The following is a 19,966-nucleotide window of genomic DNA, read 5'->3' as shown; positions in this document are numbered from 1 at the left end:
GGAAGATCACCTGAGGTCAGGAGGTCGAGACCAGCCTGGTCAACATGGTGAAACCCTGTCTCTACTGAAAATAGAAAACTTAGCTGGGTGTGTTGGCAGGTGCCTGTAATCTCAGCTACTTGGGAGGCTGAGGCAGGAGAATCGCTTGAACCCAGGAGGCAGAGGTTGCAGTGAGTTGGGATCGTGCCACTGCCCTCCAGCCTTGGCGACACAGTGAGACTCCATCTCAAAAAAAAAATGATATACTGAATGATGATGAAGTACAGGTGATGGATATTCTCATCTTGTCTGTTAGTCTAAAACTAATTGCAACCTTTTGCAGAAGCAATTTATAATATGTTTAAAGGGCCTTCAGCATATCACTTTTTAAAAATATATACTCATTAAATAGTAGATTGATCATTATGGTCAATAATGTCATCAAGATTCCAGGGAAACTCAACAAAAGTACATAACGTTGTACAGAAAATATTTTGACTTTAAGATTACAGTAAAAAATGTCTAATATTCTATTTATTTCCCCTGGAGAGTCTAGATATTAGACACCGGCATTGTTATTGGTAAACTAGGTTAAAAATCTAGTGAATAATGAAAAAATCTGTCACTTGATGATTATGATTTTCGTGGCAACCTTTAAAACCTCTGGGCCTATCATCTGGCTTCAAGGACTAAAACTGTAACTTAAACATGCAGTATAATGTGGTTCTGAACAGTGAGGCCATCTGGTGGCCATCTGGAAAGTTTCTGACTCCCAGTGTCTGCATTCCTGACACTAAACCCCGTCTGGCCTTGAAAGTGAAGCTGCTGCATGGCGGTGAGAACCTGTGGTATTTCCTGAACTAAATCTTCTGGAATGAGTCCAAGATTTAACTGCAAAATCCAAATTCCATATATGTGAGGTGGTTAGTGTTGCAGAAGGGTTTCATACTATATGGCTAGTCCATGTCCAGCCCATCACCTGTTGACAGACAGGCTTGTCTATAAATTCCCTTGTTGCAGTGGAAGGTCTTAAAACAATTCTGCTGGAAGCGTATAACATGGAGCTATATGAACCGAAGCAGGGCCATATTGGAAGGGCAATATTCAGAAAGATATTTCTGAACCTTCCTTGTCTCAGTCTTTTGTGGATTACTTGTAAAGAATATGGTCAGTTTCCAGAACACATATTAAGCCCTATGTGGGTAAAATAATGTTAAGATGTGGTGAAGCAGAGGTGAGTCCTGTTTTCTAAGAATCTCTTTTTCCCTGGACCCAAGCCCTAGAGATGATAATGTACTTGAGTTGTGTAATTATGACTTGAGTAGTGATAAGTAAATGTATCTTTGCTTAACAAAGATACATAAGTACTTGGACTATTGCCTTAACAATTTTATCTCTTCGTGCTGCAAATTCACAACTCCTACTTGACTCTGTCAATTAACTTTATAAATGTAACCTCTTTTCAATCGTTCCTAAATGTGAGATGTAATTTTCCTTTTTAATTCTCAACTTGTCTGTTTCTTTTTGAGACAGGGTCTCACTCTGTTGCCCAGGCTGCAGTGCAATGGCACGACCATGGCTCACTGCAGCCTTGGCCTCCTGGACTCAAGCAATTCTTCTACCTCAGCCTCTTGAATAGCTGGGACCACAGGTATGTGCCACCATGCCTGGCTAATTTTCTTTATTATTTGCAAAGGCGGGGTCTCACTATGTTGCACAGGCTGGTCTCCATCTCCTTGGTTAAAGTAATCCTGCCTTAGCCTCTCTGTCATGCTCAGGGCCAGGTTCCAACCCCAGCTGAGGGCTGAGGGGTGCGGGTGGATGTGGGGCAGGGAAGTGGAACAACACTCGAGAGATAGCAGGTAGATGAGACATGGCTTTATTCAGCAGCACCTCACAGGGTCACTGTTACATTTATACCTACACAGATAATAGTGGCCAAGAGCCAGGTGGGGAGCTTCTCTATGTTGTGTCTACATGGCTATGACTGTATGAGACATGGGAGTGTGCGCGTGTACCCTAACACCTCTGAGTCATTTAGGTTATTTACCTTGGCCTATGCCGGCTGCCCTATGCCTGCTTGGCTGCAGCACAGCCATGTTCCTTACACTCCATCCCCTAGGCCGAGGGGATCCTCTTGGTGGAGACGTGTGCACATACGGCAGCATCCTGGACCCATAGGCCACAGCAACCATACAGAGAGCAACAACCTACCAGGAATATCCTGCTGTGCTACTTATGATTATGAGAGCCCAATGTAGGCCAGAGCCCAAAAGACGCCCACCATCTCTGCAGGGGGTCGTCAGTAAGGTGCTCAATTGCCTTAATCTCCTATGACACCCCTTGCAAAGCTGCCATTACATTCGGGTGGTTTTCAGGGATAAATGTACAACATTGTGTCCCTACAAGGCACAGGGGCCACCTATGTCCTTGCATGTCTAAGGCTATGTCTAAGGCCATCCTGTTTTGCAGCACCACCTTCCTGACCTTGTCAACTTCATTAGTTAACAAAAGGAGAGAACTTGGGTGTAATTCAGGGCCCCAGCTGTGTGCTCTGCAAAGGCTGTAATTTGCTTTATCACGGTAATGACACCTGCTCCAGGGATAGGGATTGCTAAGAGATAAAACCACCAGGGGGCGCCCCGCACTCAGAAAAAGCGGAAATGCAGTGCCTCCAAATTATGTGGGTGACTAGGCAATGTGGGAAGCACAATGGCAGGCACATAAGGCCACCCCCAGGTACAACGTCCAGTCCAATTGGCTGGTAGATATGGCCATCCTGTGTCCCCACAGACCCATAAACTCCCAGGGCGCATGAAGTCTATGGGGGCCCAGCCTTGGTAAGATCGCTTGCTCCTCCACACCCTTGGTGTGGTGACACATGTTATATTTGCACAAACCTCAGCAGACAACCATCCTACAGTGACTTTACCTTGGTGCTGGCTAATGGCCACCTGTGTTCTCCCATTAGCCAGCCCGATCCATCATGGACACTGCGAGTCAGCCGGGGGAAGGCTCACCATGAGGTTTGCGATGCCCCCATCCAAAGCCCACTGTGTTGCATCCCATGCATTTCTGTGGGACCCAAGTCTCTAGCTATGTCCAATTCTTCACAGAAGCTGGATGCAGCACTGGATGGGAGTTTATGGGTCTGTGGAGGAGGTCATCCTAGATGTGTATCTGTAGCTGGATGGGGGCAGTGGTCCAGTATAACAGTGCCTCCACCAGGGCTGGGCCACCTTTCCATGGCCACTCATTCAAAATTTGAAGCACCAGGTCCAACCTGGAACTCCAGCTCCGCAAAGATGGGGGAGTAAGATGCAACCGTAACCCATTCTTCAAGAGTCCACTATATCGCTCAATCATGCCAGCAGCTTGTGGGTTATAAGGAATATGAAACCCCCATCGTATGTCTATCTGTAGTGCCCACTGTTTTACCTGCTGTCCAGTGAAATGTGTTCCCCTATCACTTTCAATGGCCAGGGGATGGCCTTATAGAGCACGTAAGTGTTGCAGGGTTTGAATGGTATGTTGCTGGTCGGCCATCTTGCAAGAGTAGGCGAACAACAAGCCAGAGGCTGTGTCTACAGCTGTCAGTGCATATGTGTAGCCCTGTGATTTTGGCAGTGGCCCAGTGTAATCTATTTGCCATCTGCTAAAGGGCATCCGTCCTACCATCACTTGCTGTGTTACACTGGGAAGCTGTCTCCGTCTGGGGTATGCCTGGGCACACACCGGGCACTTCTGTCAGGCCTCCAAAATGTCCTGCAAAGGCAAAGACAGGCCCCAGTGCCTACTGACCTGTTGCATCAGTTCACTCCCTGCTTGTCCCAGTTTCCTGTGTAGCCACAAAGCTACATCTTGTGTAGGTGCCGACTCTAACCATCGGACCTTGGCTAAGGCATCTGCCTCATCATTACAGGGGGTGGCCAAAGGCACATGACCTGACACATGATAGTTAAATCTTTCTGATGACGTATTTTCCAGAGGTCTTGCCACATCGCTTGGCACCAAATGGGCCGATGGCCTACAAGCCAATTCAGCAGCCCCTCACAGGGTCAGTGTTACATTTATATCCTACACAAACAATAGTAGCTGAGAGCCAGGTGGGGAGCTCCGCTGTGTTGTGTCTACTACCTCAGTCAGTAGTCACTTCATGTATGCGGCGCCCCATATGTGGGGGTGCTAAAAGCACTCTAGCCAAAAGCACTCTAGCCAAAAGCACTCGGGGGTACTGAGCCCAGCACAAGATCCCTCGTGTGGGAGGTAAAACACTCATCATCTGGCCCCTGGATATTCAGATCAAACATAGCCTGCCACCTGCCCATCTCCCAGAGTACCTGCATCAAATCAGATGATTGCCATTTACTCACAATTTTTGGTATCTCTCTGGCATCATTCCAAACAGTCCGTATGGCTGCCATCAGCCACTCTATTAATGTCCACACCTTGCCTGTGTGCCAACCGTTGGCACAGTTGCAGCCGCTGATGAAGGGAAGAGTGAGTTGCAATAGAGGCCGGCTTCTCCTTCCTGGAGGCAGAGCAAGAAATGCTGTCAGACCCTCATCCCAAAGACGGAGTAGCCAGGCTGGCAGGGGCTCCCCTGGGCACCTCCGACACTGTTTACCCAACTCTTGCAACTCAGTGGGGGTATAAGCACTATAAGAGGTGTGTTTCACCACTGTTGGGGAGGAGGGAGCCCTGGGCTCTCCCCTGGGGTCCCATCGGCTCCTCATGTTCTACCTTCTGACGGATCACAGGGCGAGCCCGCAGCGGAATAGCCCCCTCCTCCTTAGCATCAGACCCAACGGAAGTGTCTGACTGGGAGGACTGGCTGAAGATCGCACTAACAGCCATTGCTAACTCCTGTTCCAGGCTGTTATCTGGGCCTCCAAGCACCCTGCTTATGCCTGCAGGTCCCCCACCCCCAGGTCCTGCTCCAAGCTGTGCACTTGGGCCCCCAGGCACGTGGCTTGCGCCAGGAGGTCCCTCACCTGTGGGACTGAGCATGTACTCTGCCTAGTGCAGTCAGAAACACCCATCCGACTCTGCCAGCGAAGGTGCATTCCTTCATGGTGTTGTGAGTTTCCAACTGCTTCAGTGCCGTCTCCACACTCGCGGGAGACCCGTCCACTGCCTCCCACATTTCCACTAGGGCCCATGCAAGCAGCACCTCTGCCACCGGACATCACAGCCCACGCTGTGGCCACATAGCCAAGCCGGGAGCCCCAAGAGCTGAAGATCCTCTCACCTCATCCTGCCGACTTTGCCAATTTTCATGCTCAGGGTCAGGTTCCAGCCGCAGCTGAGGGCTGAAGGGAGTGAGTGGACGTGGGGCAGGGAGCTGGAAGAACACTGGAGAGACAGCAGGTAGAGGAGACATGGTTTTACTCAGCAGCCCCTCACAGGGTCAGTGTTACATTTATGCCTACACAGACAATAGGGGCTGAGAGCCAGGCGGGGAGCTTCTCTATGTTGTATCTACATGGGTATGATTATATGAGACATGGGAGCGTGTGCGTGCGCCCCAATCCCGCTGAGTCTTCTAGGCTGTTTTCCTCGGTCTATACCTGCTGCCATATGCCTGCTTGGCTGCAGCACAGCCGTGTTCCTTACATCTCCAAAGTGCTGGGATTGCATGCATCAGCCACCATGCCTGGCCTCAATTTCTCTTACTTTTCTGTTTTTTCTCCTCCAAATCAAAATCTAAAATTTCTCTCTAGACTAGAGAAACAAAAACCAAAAATCATATTTTGAGCCACGTGTTTTTCTTCTCCTTTCGATCACTTAAGCTTCCTCAGACTATCTTTTTGGGTTGGAATATTTCTTGAATAAGTGTATGAAATATGAAACAAACGCAGACCTATTCTTCGGCAACTTTGAGCTTGTGCAGGAAGACAGATTAAGGGAACTGGAAGAAAAACAAAGACCAAAGAGAATTGGAATGCATAGTGAATCTGCCTGAAAAATGTATTACAGACTTTAGACGTTGCACTGTAATATTAACAGCCTACGCTTGTCTGGCGATTTCCAGGTTCTAAAGGGCTTTTATGTCCATTACCTTGAGACCACCCTAAAGAGAAGGGTGGGACAGGCGTTGCTGGAGAGCTTAGGAGAGACTGAACGCTTAGCATGCGGCGACTTACCCTGTCAACACAGGAACTGTTATTTAAACCTGGCTCTGCTGGCCCCAAGTCCTAGCCTTTTTCTGCCTTACCACAAACTCCACCTGCTTGGGTTACCCTGGAAAGGCGCCCTGTGTCCACACCCCTCTTCTAGTAGGACTCAAGGCTGTTGACTTGCATTCCTGGGCCGCCTGCAGGCCCACGCCCCCACCATCTGGATACTATAAATGCTTTCTTCATGGATGAACTCCAGACACGGAAATATTTTGGTACTGGTCTGAATTAAATACCAAAGCCTTATTTGTAATTCTGCTTAGGCTATGACACGTAAAGGATTCCAAAGGGCGACAAGTGTGAGTCCATTTGTCATTCCTTCTTGGGGCAGTGGGGAAGGAGATGGCAAGTCAAGGGAAGTTAGGGTTATTCAGCCCCGACTAACTCCAGCTGCCAGGGCTTAAGCTGAATCGACAGTCAGAGGAAGAACTAGCAGAGAGCTCTGAATCAGATTTCAGTGGTTCCACCTCAAATGGGAGTTTCTCATTGGTCTGGCAAGAGCCATGGCTGGATTTAAGCGAAATTGAGCCATGAACCCTGGGGGACAGCGCAGGATATTACAAATGACAGCTGCTTGTCTCAATAGCAACATCTGGTCAAGAGTCCTGATCCATGGCCCTTGGTATGTGAAGCATGGGGATGCATTGACATCCAGGTTGGAGTATCTGAGGAAAGTTGTTTTAGAGCACAGCAGAGACTCAGAGCATTGGTTCTCATTCATTACTAGTCTTGTGATTTTGAATCAGGCACATGGCTTCTCTAAGCCTCAGTTTGCTAATCTGTAAACAGGAGAGTAATAGTACTTGCCTCTCAGTTTTTTTTTCCTTTGGTCAAAAGCATTTTATAAGCTGCAAAGGGGTCTAGAAATGTAGTTTATTACAATTATTGTTACTTACAGGTCTGAATTTCCTGCAGGAAAAGGGGATAGAGAAGTATAAGAAATAATGGTAGCTTTGCACAGTGGCAGTATGGTAGCCCATGAGGTTTATCCGAGGCCTGATTATGGCTAGTTGAAAACGTTTCCCAATACCCTGCCATGATGATTTAAAATATAGTCAGCATGGGCAATTTTTGCAGTCTGTATTGAAACTGAACTGAAAAAAAAAAAAAAAAAAAAGAAGGAAATAAGGGGAGGAACTGAAGAACAGAAAAAGGAGCAGAAATAACATCCTTTAAATTAAATTTTTAAGTGTTTTTAGGCACCTGGAGCCATGCTAAGAACTATAAAAATAAGGTTCAGAGATACCACTGTAGATTCAAGGCCTTTGCACGAAATGGTGTAAAGCTGATATGGAATAGGGTAGAGATGGGAGTTGGGGAGGACAGGAGTAACATTAATGGAGCATCTACGATGTCCAAGGCATTGCTGAAGATGCCATTATCTTGAGTAAGCCTTTGCATAGAGTACGCACCAGCCTCATTTTAGGGAGGAGGAAACCAAGACTCAGAGACATGGAGCAACTTGCTCAAGGTCACATGGCCAGTAAGTGATAGAGATGGGACTTGTCTGCCTCCAAAGCACATCTTCATATGCAGACAAATGAGTCAATAAAGAAAAATATAAATTGGGTAATTCATAGGATGTGTTATTAAAAAGGTGAAGGCTGAGAGAGAAGAAGAAAGCCCTGGCAGCTTGGGGACTGACTTCAGTCCTGTTTGCCTGGGACTTTCCCCATTTTAGAGTGAAAAGTCCTGTATCCTGGGAAGCCTCTCAGTCCTCGGCAATCTGGGATGGTTGGTCACCCTACAGCTAATAGCTAATTGCCGGCTTATTTGCTGCCAGTTGGGTCATGCTGTTGCCTTGGTGAACACAGGCAGAATATTGATATCAGATGAGGACTTTCAAGGATGTGATGGAACAAGACAGAAACAAGACAACTCTGTAATTACGCCTGAACAGAGATAAAAACACACTGTACAGCTGCAAAAATGACTAAACACCCCCCTCTTCTGGCTAACGGGAGTGACTACTGCTTCTTCTTCGATCACAACTCTAGCCCTACTTCTTTTCTTTTCTTTTAAGACGGAGTCTTGCTCTGTTACCCAGGCTGGAGTGCAGTGGCGCGATCTCGGCTCACTGCAACTTCTGCCTCCCGGGTTCAAGTGATTCTCCTGCCTCAGCCTCCTGAGTAGCTAGGAATACAGGCGCATGCCCCCATGCCTGGCTAATTTTTGTATTTTTCTTTTTTAGTAGAGACAGGGTTTCATCATGTTGGCCAGGCTGGTCTCGAACTCCTGACTTTGTGATCGCCTGCCTCAGCCTCCCACAGTGCTGGGATTACATGAGATTACCGGCATGAACCACCTCGCCTGGCCAGCTCTAGCCCTACTTCTCTCCTACCCACTAAATCAAAATGAAGATAATCATTAAATTTCCCTACGTTGTATCTGACAGCTTCCATCCCGCACAGATCCCCCACTTCCTTGAGTGCTCCCTGAAATCAGCTAACACACTGATTCAGCTGAAATCTGAAACACTCTCATAACAAGCCCTTTCTAACACCCTCTTTCTGAGACGCTTCATGGATCCTCATGGTGTGAGCTGATCTCACCATCAAGAGCAAACCCAATTCTGTTTGACATCAGATGCGTTCTTGGAGGGTCTTTGACTTGAGGGCATTGATGGGTCTTACATAAAGGTAGTGTATGTGAAGAGGGGCCACCCCTAGCTTGTGGTATTATAATTTTCTGTTTCTGGGCTAATCTCGTACTAAAAATAACTAGCATTTTTTGAGGCTTCTTACTTGCCAGGCACTGCACTAGGCTGTCTCCGTGGATTGACCCATTTAATGCTCATCTGCACTTTGCAAAGTAGGTGCAATTATTCTTCTCATATCTGGATGCAGAGGAGGCATTTGTATAAAACTACAGAAATTGCTCAGAGTTATTAAGTGGCAGAGCCAGGATGACTCTAGAGCCCTGCTGGCACCCACCAAACATTCAGTGTTTGGGGGATAAATCAATGGCCAGCTTGTCTTCAGATGAGTCACAGAAGGTCCTGGACTAATAATAAGACTAAGTCCTCCTACTCTGGTTCAGGCATAGTTTTGAACACTTGACATGTATTCACTCACTTGACCCTCACAACAACCCCATGCAGTCAGTATTATTATTACTCCCAATTTACATATAAGAAAAACTAAGGCCCAAAGGGGTATATAAAACATTTATTTAGCACTTAAAATGAATAAAATGCTTTCGTATTTTCTTTTTCTTTCTTCACAACAGCCCTATGAAGTATTGTATTTGATATAATCTAAGATGCCATCAGTTATAAGAAACACCATTGTGATTTTATGTGCCATCAAGAAAAAAACCCACTAATTACATTTATAAGAAGTCCTTGAATTGTATCCAGTTTTCAGAGACACTAAAACGAGAGGAAGAAAGCATTTTAGAATTGATGAAATGGAATAGGTATTATTTATCCCCATTGTACAGATGCAGAACCTGAGCCTCTGAAATAAGTGCATTTCTCAAAGTCTCAAAATTGGCAAAAAAGGGACTTGGATCTAGGTCCACAAAATATGCTTTTTCTTTAGAGTTATTCCAAATGTTATGGGTATGTTTGATCTCTGAATTTGAAGGAGAGCTTACTGAGTGTGTCTGGCTCATTGGCACTCCTGAGGCAGAACACTTTTTGGGCAAGGGAGTACTACCTGTGCTGTTCAAATTACATCTTGTGGGTGGCCAACTACCTCATCTGAATGCAGGTGAGTTTTTCTTCTTTGTTGGCCCCTACCAGCTTGTGGGAACCCTCACCCTGGCCCCAGTCCCTACATGACACATAACCTAGCCAGTCCCTTTGCTTGTGTTTTCAAGCCATTTGGGACCTGTTTGCAAGGCCTGCCATATTCTCCCCAGAAAAGCCTCAATTATGTAGATGATAAACCTTTTCATGTTCTGTTGGTATATGTATGGCTTTATCAATCTTGACGTCCAGACCAAATTTCGAGTGGGGGTCCTTCCTGCTTCTGCAGAGTGGTTACAACTGGTCCCTAAAAGCCATTTAAAATTCTTTAAACAGAGAAAATATTAACCATGTCTTCCTTCCTAGCTATTTTTAAAATGAAGAGAGGTCGTGCTGTCAGTTTCCATGTTTAATTGAAAGTCTGTGGACACCTCTCAGTGGTACTTCACTGTGCTTTCCTCAAAAGATCCAAAGGAGAGCTGGTGGGAAGGACGGCAGAGAGTGACTTGGTCATCCTGCACGGGCCAGCACATGTGAGGATAAAGGCCAGAAAGGAAAAGACCTTCCATATAGTCCGTCAGAAGAGGCAAGGCTAAGAGAATCTGCATGGCTTTAAAAGGTCCTTCTTGAGTGAACGAGAGATGGGATATATAAAATCAGACAGAAAAAGGAAAAAATACAAAAAAGATAAATTAGAGGGGGAGAGATTTTGAAATTGGAGGGAAAATAGGGAAATTAGAAAGAAAAAGAAGAGGCCAGGCACAGTGGCTCACGCCTGTGCTCCCAGCACTTTGGGAGGCCAAGGCGGGCGGATCATGAGGTCAGGAGATTGAGACCATCCTGGCTAACACGGTGAAACCCTGTCTCTACTAAAAATACGAAAAATTAGCCGGGTGTGGTGGCGGCGCCTGTAATCCCAGCTACTCGGGAGGCAGAGGCAGGAGAATTGCTTGAATGCAGGAGGCGGAGGCTGCAGTGAGCTGAGATGGCGCCGCTGCACTCCAGCCTGGGTGACAGAGCCAGGCTCCATCTCAGGAAAAAAAAAAAAAGAAAAGAGAGAAAAAAGAAAAAGGAGAATTAAAAACTATAATGAATTGGCAGAGAAATGTGGCACATTGAGAAATGGAAAGAAAAAACGGAGTAATGGACAAGGAGAAGATGGTAACCATGGTAAACAATAATGTGAGGAAATAATACTCCCATTTAGTAGAGGCTTTTAATCGAGAACCATGAAGTTTTACCACATGAAGGTTAAAATACCCCCACTTCTAGGGGGTGGTATAAATAGGGTAAGCTAGTTGCTGCTTGGACATGATTCACACAGTAATTACAAGGTCTAACAATGCTGTTCCCAAGACTGAATCATTAATCACCATTTCCGATGATGTTGAAAACCGTAATGAGAAAACCCATACCAACGCTTTCTAGGTCAATTTCAAGCTCTGTTATAAGAAGTATGGAGAGAAATCGATGGCATATTATTTTCCTGATTCTGAGTCGACATTTCAAACAGGATAGTGTGAAAATATAAAGACAGTGCCCTTTTAAAGGTCAATAGTGATTTCCATTACAATCCCTGATTTATCATTCAGCCCAGAAGATTTATTCTAGGCTAGGATGTAACCTAAGAGTTTGCTCTACACAAGGGAAAAGCAAAGTAGAAAAAAACCCCAAAGCTCCATGGTAGTTTTAAGGGCCTTTCTCCCCCTTTACTCTTTCCCCTTCGAGTTCAAAGGGAAGGCACCTGAAAAGACCAAGTCTTCACACATTTACATATGGGTTTTTCTGTCTGTTTTATCCAAGTGATAAAATTCTTTTTAACCCCTCCATAGAAGTTCTGCCTGCTGGTAGGCTGGGAGATCTGGGGAAAATGCCTCTCCTCATGGCATCTTGAAGAAGTATTTTTGAAGACTGTTAAGGGTCTCTTCCTTGCTCTTCTCCTGTCTTCCTCTATCTTGCTTTGTCAGCCAGAGAGAAATGCTGTCAGAGAATTCCTCAGGATCTTTGGCCATCCAGGAAAAGAACAACTTCAAGACAGAGGATCTTGAGTATTTAAGAAAGGGCTATTCTGTGTGGCCTCTGCTGACCAAGGCAAGGTTCCTACTACCTTCACCAGGAGCTCAGTGGCTTGGGAGTGATTTGGGCCAAATCAGGGAGCAAGCTGGCTGGGAAGCTGTAGAGCAAGCCATGCAACCAAAGATGCATCAATGGAAGTGATAGAAAGTATATTTCAGAGGGCTTTTTTTTTTTATAGTTATATTACTGGCCAATAGTATTGTGCATTCCAATACTGATGAAAAAAGGCTAAATCATTTAGGCTGCCTGAACCTCTGTTTATTTTGTTGACATGAGAATGATGCTTTCTCCTGTAATCATTAACATTGGCCTGATGGGCTTAATGCACACAGCCAAATTCAGGCTCTCTACAGACAGCATCTGAAAATAGGTGTATCTGAAGTCAAGGCAAGGTGGGAGTAGGAGAGGGGAAACTCCAGTCTTGATGTTTTATTTCATTGGAGAGACTGGGAGCCCCATTAGTTTACTGGTCTTTTGATTTCTTCCCTCCCTCTGCCTGTGGAAGGTGAAGTGCTGCCTTTGATCAGCGAGCGTGGACTCACAAACTGTGCATTTAGGACCCACACTTTGCTGCCCTTGTTCTTGGGATGAGCTGTCCAGGAAACCTGCATTCTCCTCTGCTCTCCTACACCATAATTTTTAAGGAAAAAATTAGCTCCTCCAACCTCAAACAGAGACTGCTGAGATTTGAGGTCGAGTTTATACAATTGTGAGATTGAGTATGATGGGGTCACTTACCAAGTTTTTTTATTTCAGCTTGATTGTTAATAAAGGTAAAAATTTGATCCTCTAACTACAGCTCCTTTGCTTCAGTACTCAACTGGTTCAGAAAAGAGAAGAGAGTGTTATTTATTGTGTCTCTTTAGACTCCCCCAAAAGGCTGAAATTCTGACTTCCCTTAATCATCTTGGGAATTTAATACAAGTAGTTGATGGCATGGAGAGATTCGATAAGACACTTTGTTCCATACTTGGTGGCTTCACTCATTTCCTGAATATTTTTTTTTTTTAAATATAGGGTCGGGTTCTATCACCCAGGCTGGAGTGCAGTTGTGTGATCTCGGCTCACTGCAACCTACACCTCCTGGGCTCAAGCAATCCTCCCACCTCAGCCTCCTGACTAGCTGGGACTGCAGGCACACACCACCACACCCAGCTAATTTTTGCGTTTTTTGTAGAGATGTAGTTTCACTGTGATGCCTAGGCTGCTCTTGAACTCCTGAGCTCAAGCAATTCACCCACCTCTGCCTCCCAAAATACTGGGATTACAGGTGTGAGCCACTGTGCCCGGCCCTGAACAAATATTTTCTGGACACTTACAGTGTATTGGGACTATGCCTCAGCCATGATCAAGACAGACAAAATCAAGAACTTCTAGAGGAGAAAGATAGCAACAATAAGAAGAAATTGTTATAAATTGTGATTATTCCTGTGATGGAAATAAGAGAAGTGAAGAATAAGAGACAGAGGGTGACTTTACATAGAATGAATCTGGTTAAAAGAAGTTCTCATCTTTGCACATTCTACCATTAATTAAAATTGCTCATGATATTTGAATAGATACAAAACCAATAGTTAATACATATAGTGATTCCTTGATATATACTATTAGAATTTTTAGTCTCCCCATAATTGGCATGTTTCTACTAGACATTTGACGCACTGTCATACATTCATTTATTCAGTCAATGCATATTTTATGTCAGAAAATTTGCTAGAGACTAAGGATATAGTGATGAATAAGACCTTCTTGCCACCCCAAGGAACAAACTATCTATTTAGGAGGACCAGTGACATAAATAAATAACTATAATATGATGAGATAAGCTGATAAGCTGTCATGAAACAGAGTAAGGAGTGATCAACTTGAGATAGAGAAGTTGGGGATTTTCAGGCAGAGGGGAATAAGCATCAAAAAACAATAAAAAGCATGACGACTTGTTTTAAAACAAGTGGAGCAGAAGTGGGGTATGCTAAGGAGAGAGTACGGCCAAGGTATCAAGGTTCTGGAAAACTAGAGCAGTTTCAGCATTACTCAGAAACATAGGCCCAATTCACCTTTTGCTTTGAACTTGTCCTTAAATGGAAGCTTAATAATTATTTTCATTTTAAAGGCAAACAAACCAAATCTCAAACAGGTGAAGTGCCTCGTCCAGGTCACATGGTTGATAAGCAGAACAGCCAGGTTAGAATGACCATGAATGTAAAATGATCTTACTGGTATTGCTATTAGAGTATATAGAAAGTCAGGGGTTAGATAGGTTTTAAAAAATGTATCCCACAAAGTACACATTCTTGTTTTGTGCAAAATTTCTGCAGAATCTTCAGAAAAGTACACAAAATCCCATGAAACTTTGATGGTGGCTGTGGATTTAACTGCACTTTCTAATAAAATTTTAATTTTGAGGAGGATCAATTCTCAGCTAAAACATGGCCGACAAAACTTAATAGTGAAAAGGAGTGAGATTGAAAAACAAGGAAAAAAGTCAGTGTCTTGGTCCATTTTCTGTTGCTATGACAGAATGCCACAGACTAGGTAATTTTAAAGAAAATTTATTTAGTTCACAGTTCTGGAGGCTGGGAAGTCCAAAAGCGTGGTGCTGGCATCAGGAAGCCTTCTTGCTGTGTCATAACATGGCAGAGGGCATCACATGGTGAAGGGCAAGAGTGTGCCAGCTCAGGTCTCTTTTCCTCTTTTTATAAAGCCAGCAGTCCCATCACAGGGGTCCTACCCTCATGAGCATGTCTAATCCTAATTACTTCTGAGAGATCCCTCCTCCAAATTCCATCAACATATGAACTTGAGGATTAAGTTTCCAGCAAATGAAATTTGGGAGACACATGTAAACCATAGCAGTCAGTTTAATTATTATTTATTTCACTTATCCTGAGCGAAAATAACTTCTTGCTTAAACTTTTGTTGGGTAGAGTAAAAAGACGTTTTCTAAAATATCCAGGGCAGTCTTTGGTGACTAGGTCTTGGTATGTATTTAGAAGGATAATTAAAGAAAGGGAGGGGTTTAAAAGTGACTTATGCACTATCTCTAATAATTATTTTTAATAAGGAGGGATTCATGAGGCAGAGTACTATTTTTTTCTCCCTTTGCATGTCCAAAGCAGAAGCAGTGTGTGCTGAGGCATATCAAAGCCTGGCTGAACCTTCCTTAGCAGGTCTGGTAGTTTGATGTTAGTTCAAAGGAAACCTCCAGTCCCAAAGACTTTTAAATTTCTTCCTGCAAAATAAATTAAATGCTAAAAAGCCAAAAGCCAATATAAACCTCCCTGTGCCTCTGTATGTGAATGACATAAGCAAGTTGTTTCTCTCCAGAGTATTCTTTGGAAATGCATGTTTTTCTTGTGCATAGCATACATTTACATGATGTTCAACACATGATGCAATCTTGGAAAGACGGACCAAGAAGAGGGGGCTTCTGCTGCAGATGGCTTAGCTCACAGTTTTGTGCTTGGCTCAAAGTGGGGCACTGTGGGAGGCTGAATGATTGTATGCTATGCCATACTTTATTCTTCACATTGAAGTCTTCTTATTTTTTAAATTTCTTTTTAATTTTTTTTCTTTTAGTTAGAGATGAGGTCTACCTATGTTTCCCAGGCTGGTCTCGAATTCCTGGGCTCAAGCGATCCTCCTGTGTCAGCCTCCCGAAGTGCTGGGATTATAGGCATGAGCCATTGCGCCCAGCCACACTGAAATTTTCTTTTCTTTTCTTGATAGAGTCTCGCTTTATCACCCAGGCTGGAGCACAGTACACTACAACTTCCACCTCCTGAGCTCAAGCACCCTCCTGAGTAACTGGCATTACAGGTGCATGCCACCACACCTGGCTAATTTTTGTATTACTGGTAGAGACGGGGTTTCACCATGTTGTTCAGGCTGGTTTCGAACTCTTGACCTCAAGTGATCCACCCGCCTCAGCCTCCCAAAGTGCTGGGATTACAAGCGTGAGTCACCACGCCTGGCCACACATTGAAGTTTTCTAAGGCACACCTATAAGCATGTCATCCCCTTCCCCAGGTGAATAAAGAAAAAGATCCTACATTTGACCTATAGGTTCTGCAGGGTCTGACCCTTTCCTCACTTTCCAGCCCTACCTAATACCATCCTCATTCTTCTGTTTCTTCACCTTCCTCCTACCACAGGGCCTCTGCATGACCATTTCCTTTCTCATGGAATTGACTTTCTGACCTCTTTGCGTTGTATAACTCTTATTATCATTTAGATCTCAGCTATCATCACTTTATACAAACCTTTTCTGATGTCCCTGTACAGTTCAAACCTATTACATACTCCCAGACCACAATGCACCTCCTTTTATGGTGTCGTCACCATTGCTGTAGTTACACATTTATTTGTGTGATCAGCTAATTCATATCCATCTCCCCCACTAGACTGTAGTCTTTATGGGCCATGAGACTGTCTCTTTTCACTCACTATTACATCTCCTGTGTCAAACACAGATTCATTACGGGTGCTTAATAGATATTTCTTGCGTGAATGAGCAAATGAATAACAAAGCCAGTAGATTTCAGAAAACGTTGGGTAGAAGCAGTGTGGCATGGTGGAAAGAGCACTGGCCTAATGTCAAGAGCCCAGAGCACTACACTTACTAAGTCAATAAACCAAGTATTAATTTGACCTCTTATGAGCTACACACAGTGGATACCCAGGTTGGTGAGAAGACTAAGATGCCATCTTTGCCCTTGAGGTCTTAATTGTCTGCTTAGGGAAACAGAAACACAAATTGGTCCTTAAAATACATTGTGGTAGGTACCATGATGAACATATCCATGTCATGATGTGTGTGTGTGTAGGTGTGTATGCATAAACAGTAGCATTTACTTTAGCTTGGGTAGTTAGGTCAGGCATCATAGAGGAGACCCCTTTCACTTGGGTCTTTAAGGACAATAGGAGTTTGCTTTTTGACTCTGGGAAAATAATTCATCCTCACTCATTCCACAAATAATTTTGAGAACCAATTAATAGGGATTATCATTTAATTTTTTGAAGACTCAGGTTTTTCATCTGGAAAGTGGCAATGATGCAATATTTTTTGAGACAGCGTCTCCCTCTGTTCACACTAGAGTGCAGTGGCGTGATCATGGCTCATTGCAGCCTTGACTTCCCAGGCTCAAGCAGATCCTCCTTCCTCAGTCTCCTGAGTCACTGGGACTACAGGAATGAGCTACCATGCCCAGCAAATTTTTATTTTTTTTGTAGAGATAAGGTATCTGTATGTTACCCAGGCTGGTCTTGAACTCCTGGGCTCAAGCAATCCTCCCATCTTGGCCTCCCAAAGTGCTTGGATTGCAGGTATGAGCCACCACACCACCAGGCAATGATGGAGTTTTCCCTGCCTGCCTCACAGTGCTTGTGGTGGTTTGGTATCGGAACTCATCATCATCCTTTCCAACCTCCACAGGGCACCTTCCAGAACCACAGAAACTGGAAAGGTAGGCACTACATTTCCAAGGCTCTCTTGCAGCTAGGGTTACAACCGTGGTTTAGGTTTCTCCTAGTTCCAATAACTCATCATGTGAAAGATGGACGTTAGGTGGAAGCCATCTTCTTGTTGCTTTGCTGCTTTGACTGTTTGGGCTGGTGAGCCTGGTCACAGAGGCATTTCCCCCCTGCAGTAATGTTCCAGTGCTTACTACCTAGTTCTGAGGGTGCTGAGAGGTATTTGCAGCACCAATGACTTCCCTGTCCTTGTTTTGCAAGCTCCGTGGTATGTCCTTGAACTCAATAGTTCCAGGAGTGGCCTCTCCACTGCCCCTTGTAACTGATTCTGGCAAAGTGGGTACCAGTTCAACAGTGTTGTTTAGGTGGTCATTCCTGGAGGCCCAGTTTAGAACCCATTCTTCTAGCCCTCCAATAATTTTGTAAGAGATGAATTTTTTGGGCCAGGTGCGGTGGCTTACGCCTGTAATCCCAGCACTTTGGGAGGCCGAGAGGGGTGGATCACGAGGTCAGGAGATCGAGACCATCCTGGCAAACACGGTGAAACCCTGTCTCTACTAAAAATACAAAAAATTAGCCAGACATGGTGGCAGGCGCCTGTAGTCCCAGCTACTCGGGAGGCTGAGGCAGGAGAATGGCGTGAACCCGGGAGGTGGAGCTTGCAGTGAGCCGAGATCATGCCACTGCATTCCAGCCTGGATGACAGAGCGAGACTCCGTCTCAAAAAAAAAAAAAAGATGAATTTTTTGGATTAAAATTTTTCTGATTAAAATAACTGGAGTGCTATCTTCAGTCTCCTTTTACTGAAGTCTAACTCATAAAAGCCTATTGTGCTGTACCAGTGAGGCGATAAGTGTAAAAGCACTGTTCATTCATATTTATTCAATAGATACTTTTTGAGTATCTGCTATGACCAGATACCAAGCTCAGCGCTTGGAGATACAACAGTTAATAAAAGAATACAGTCCTTGAATCATGGAGCTTATGCCCTAGGGGAGGAAGCAAATGGGAAATAAGTGAAAAACACTTAAGATAATTACAGATGGTGACAAATATTATGAAGAACATATGAAAGGGGTTGAGCTAGAGGATACAAGGCAGTGGGAGGAGGAGAACTTAGAACAATTGGAAAACATGTCTCTGAAGAGGTGACAACTAAAGAAGCAGTTCTGTGAATGTATGTGTCTGTGTGTGCGTGCACATGTGCGCAAATTCATGTGTATAGTCAGGGTAGCAAGAATACTCCAAGCAGAGGGAACAGCGTACGCAAAGGTTCAAGGTTATTGTATAAACAGCGATATTGCTGACTTGAAGGTGAAAACTTCCTAAACTGGGTGGGTAGGCTTAAGGCGACGTTGTAAAGCCTGTGGTTTATTGTTGGTATTTCCTGTTGGCCCTTTCAGCTCATTCTCTTACCCAAACCGCTCCTTCCCCAACACTTCTGGAAACTTCTGCCGCTCATTCAATAAACTCATTCACTCGACACATATTTATGGAGTACTTGCCATGTCTCAGAGTGGTGTTGTGCACTGAGAATAGATATGTACATAACTAAGACATGGTCTCTGACCTTGAAGAGCTTACAGGCTCCATCTGGGTCTGCCAATCTCCAGGTTTTAGACAGTTTACTTCCTTTCTGTCCTTATTAAAATGACTAATCCTGTGTCCCCACCTTCAGAACTCAACTGACCTGCTAGCCACGTTTCTAAAAATACACTAGCGATTTAATTCCACTCCATAGTCCTCTTAGCATATGGTGATTGTCAAATGAACATGGCATGCAGAAGGGAATGCAATTACAAGCCCAGGAAAAGACTTGGTAGGGGGACCTTATGTTGGTGAATTTACCAGAGTCCAAGATTTAGTCCTTAGCCTTGTGGTCGCAGAGACCTGATTGACCAAGGGTACCTGAGAGCAGATTCATCTTTCTGGGATGGGCACACATGAACCAAGTCCACAGAGAGTCATCAATGAAACCAGAAAGACTCTTCATAACCTCCATCAAGAACTATTAATTTCAAGCGAACTGGCCACTGGACTCTAGGTGTGTCCTGACCCAGAACATTCTTTCCCTAAAGGCATGCTACAGGGGAAGGCACAGAAGACATTGCTTGGTAAACTTGGAATCAGTATCAGGGTGTAAGTACTGTGCTTAATGACATAGTTTCTGCTTTGGGCTCTTCCTAGCTGGAAAAATACTTGCTCTAGGGCTCCTTGGGCAGTGCCCCCATCTGCCTCAGTGGCTCCCCTTTTCCATACTCCTGGGGTCAGTCAATCTCACTTCTGAGTCACAGTTTTCTGGATGTGTCAACAAAGGGATGCATTTATATGCTATCCTTGCCATAATTCCCCCTCTTGTGTGCATGGCAGACATTACTAATCAATTGTAGCTCTCTTTCCTGCTAGACTCAGAAGAAGTCGCAAAAATCCTTCTCTATGCAGCACTCCAGGGAACCAGTCATTTGACTGGAATTGGCATGTTGAATGTAAAAGACTTCTCTCCCTGGGTCACAAGTTTGGTTAAAGTCTATCCTTGCTTACGATGACTTACATACTGATGTTCAGTTTT

The 19,966-nt window shown here is 44.6% G+C and overlaps 1 protein-coding gene, 1 long non-coding RNA gene and 1 other non-coding gene across 3 annotated transcripts in view; 2 read left to right on the top strand and 1 right to left on the bottom strand.

The window, feature by feature from the left end:
* SLC25A3 (solute carrier family 25 member 3) overlaps positions 1-19,966 on the bottom strand; it is a 772,593-nt gene that overhangs the window by 186,969 nt on the left and 565,658 nt on the right. The window lies entirely within an intron of this gene.
* Positions 1-19,966, top strand: part of LOC126931293 (uncharacterized) — a 186,880-nt gene that overhangs the window by 87,620 nt on the left and 79,294 nt on the right. Inside the window, exon 4 of the long non-coding RNA XR_007717820.1 lies at positions 1,513-1,630. This is a non-coding gene — a long non-coding RNA (uncharacterized LOC126931293). The remainder of the gene's footprint in view (positions 1-1,512; positions 1,631-19,966) is intronic.
* Positions 7,108-7,250, top strand: LOC126931952 (U4 spliceosomal RNA). The gene has a single exon (XR_007718049.1). It is a non-coding gene; the product is annotated as a U4 spliceosomal RNA (small nuclear RNA).

Source organism: Macaca thibetana, chromosome 11, assembly GCF_024542745.1.
Source record: "Macaca thibetana thibetana isolate TM-01 chromosome 11, ASM2454274v1, whole genome shotgun sequence".
In the NCBI taxonomy this organism is placed as follows: Eukaryota; Metazoa; Chordata; class Mammalia; order Primates; family Cercopithecidae; genus Macaca; species Macaca thibetana.
Note: the sequence above shows the minus strand (reverse complement) of the source record. Positions and strands in the feature narration are given on the sequence as shown.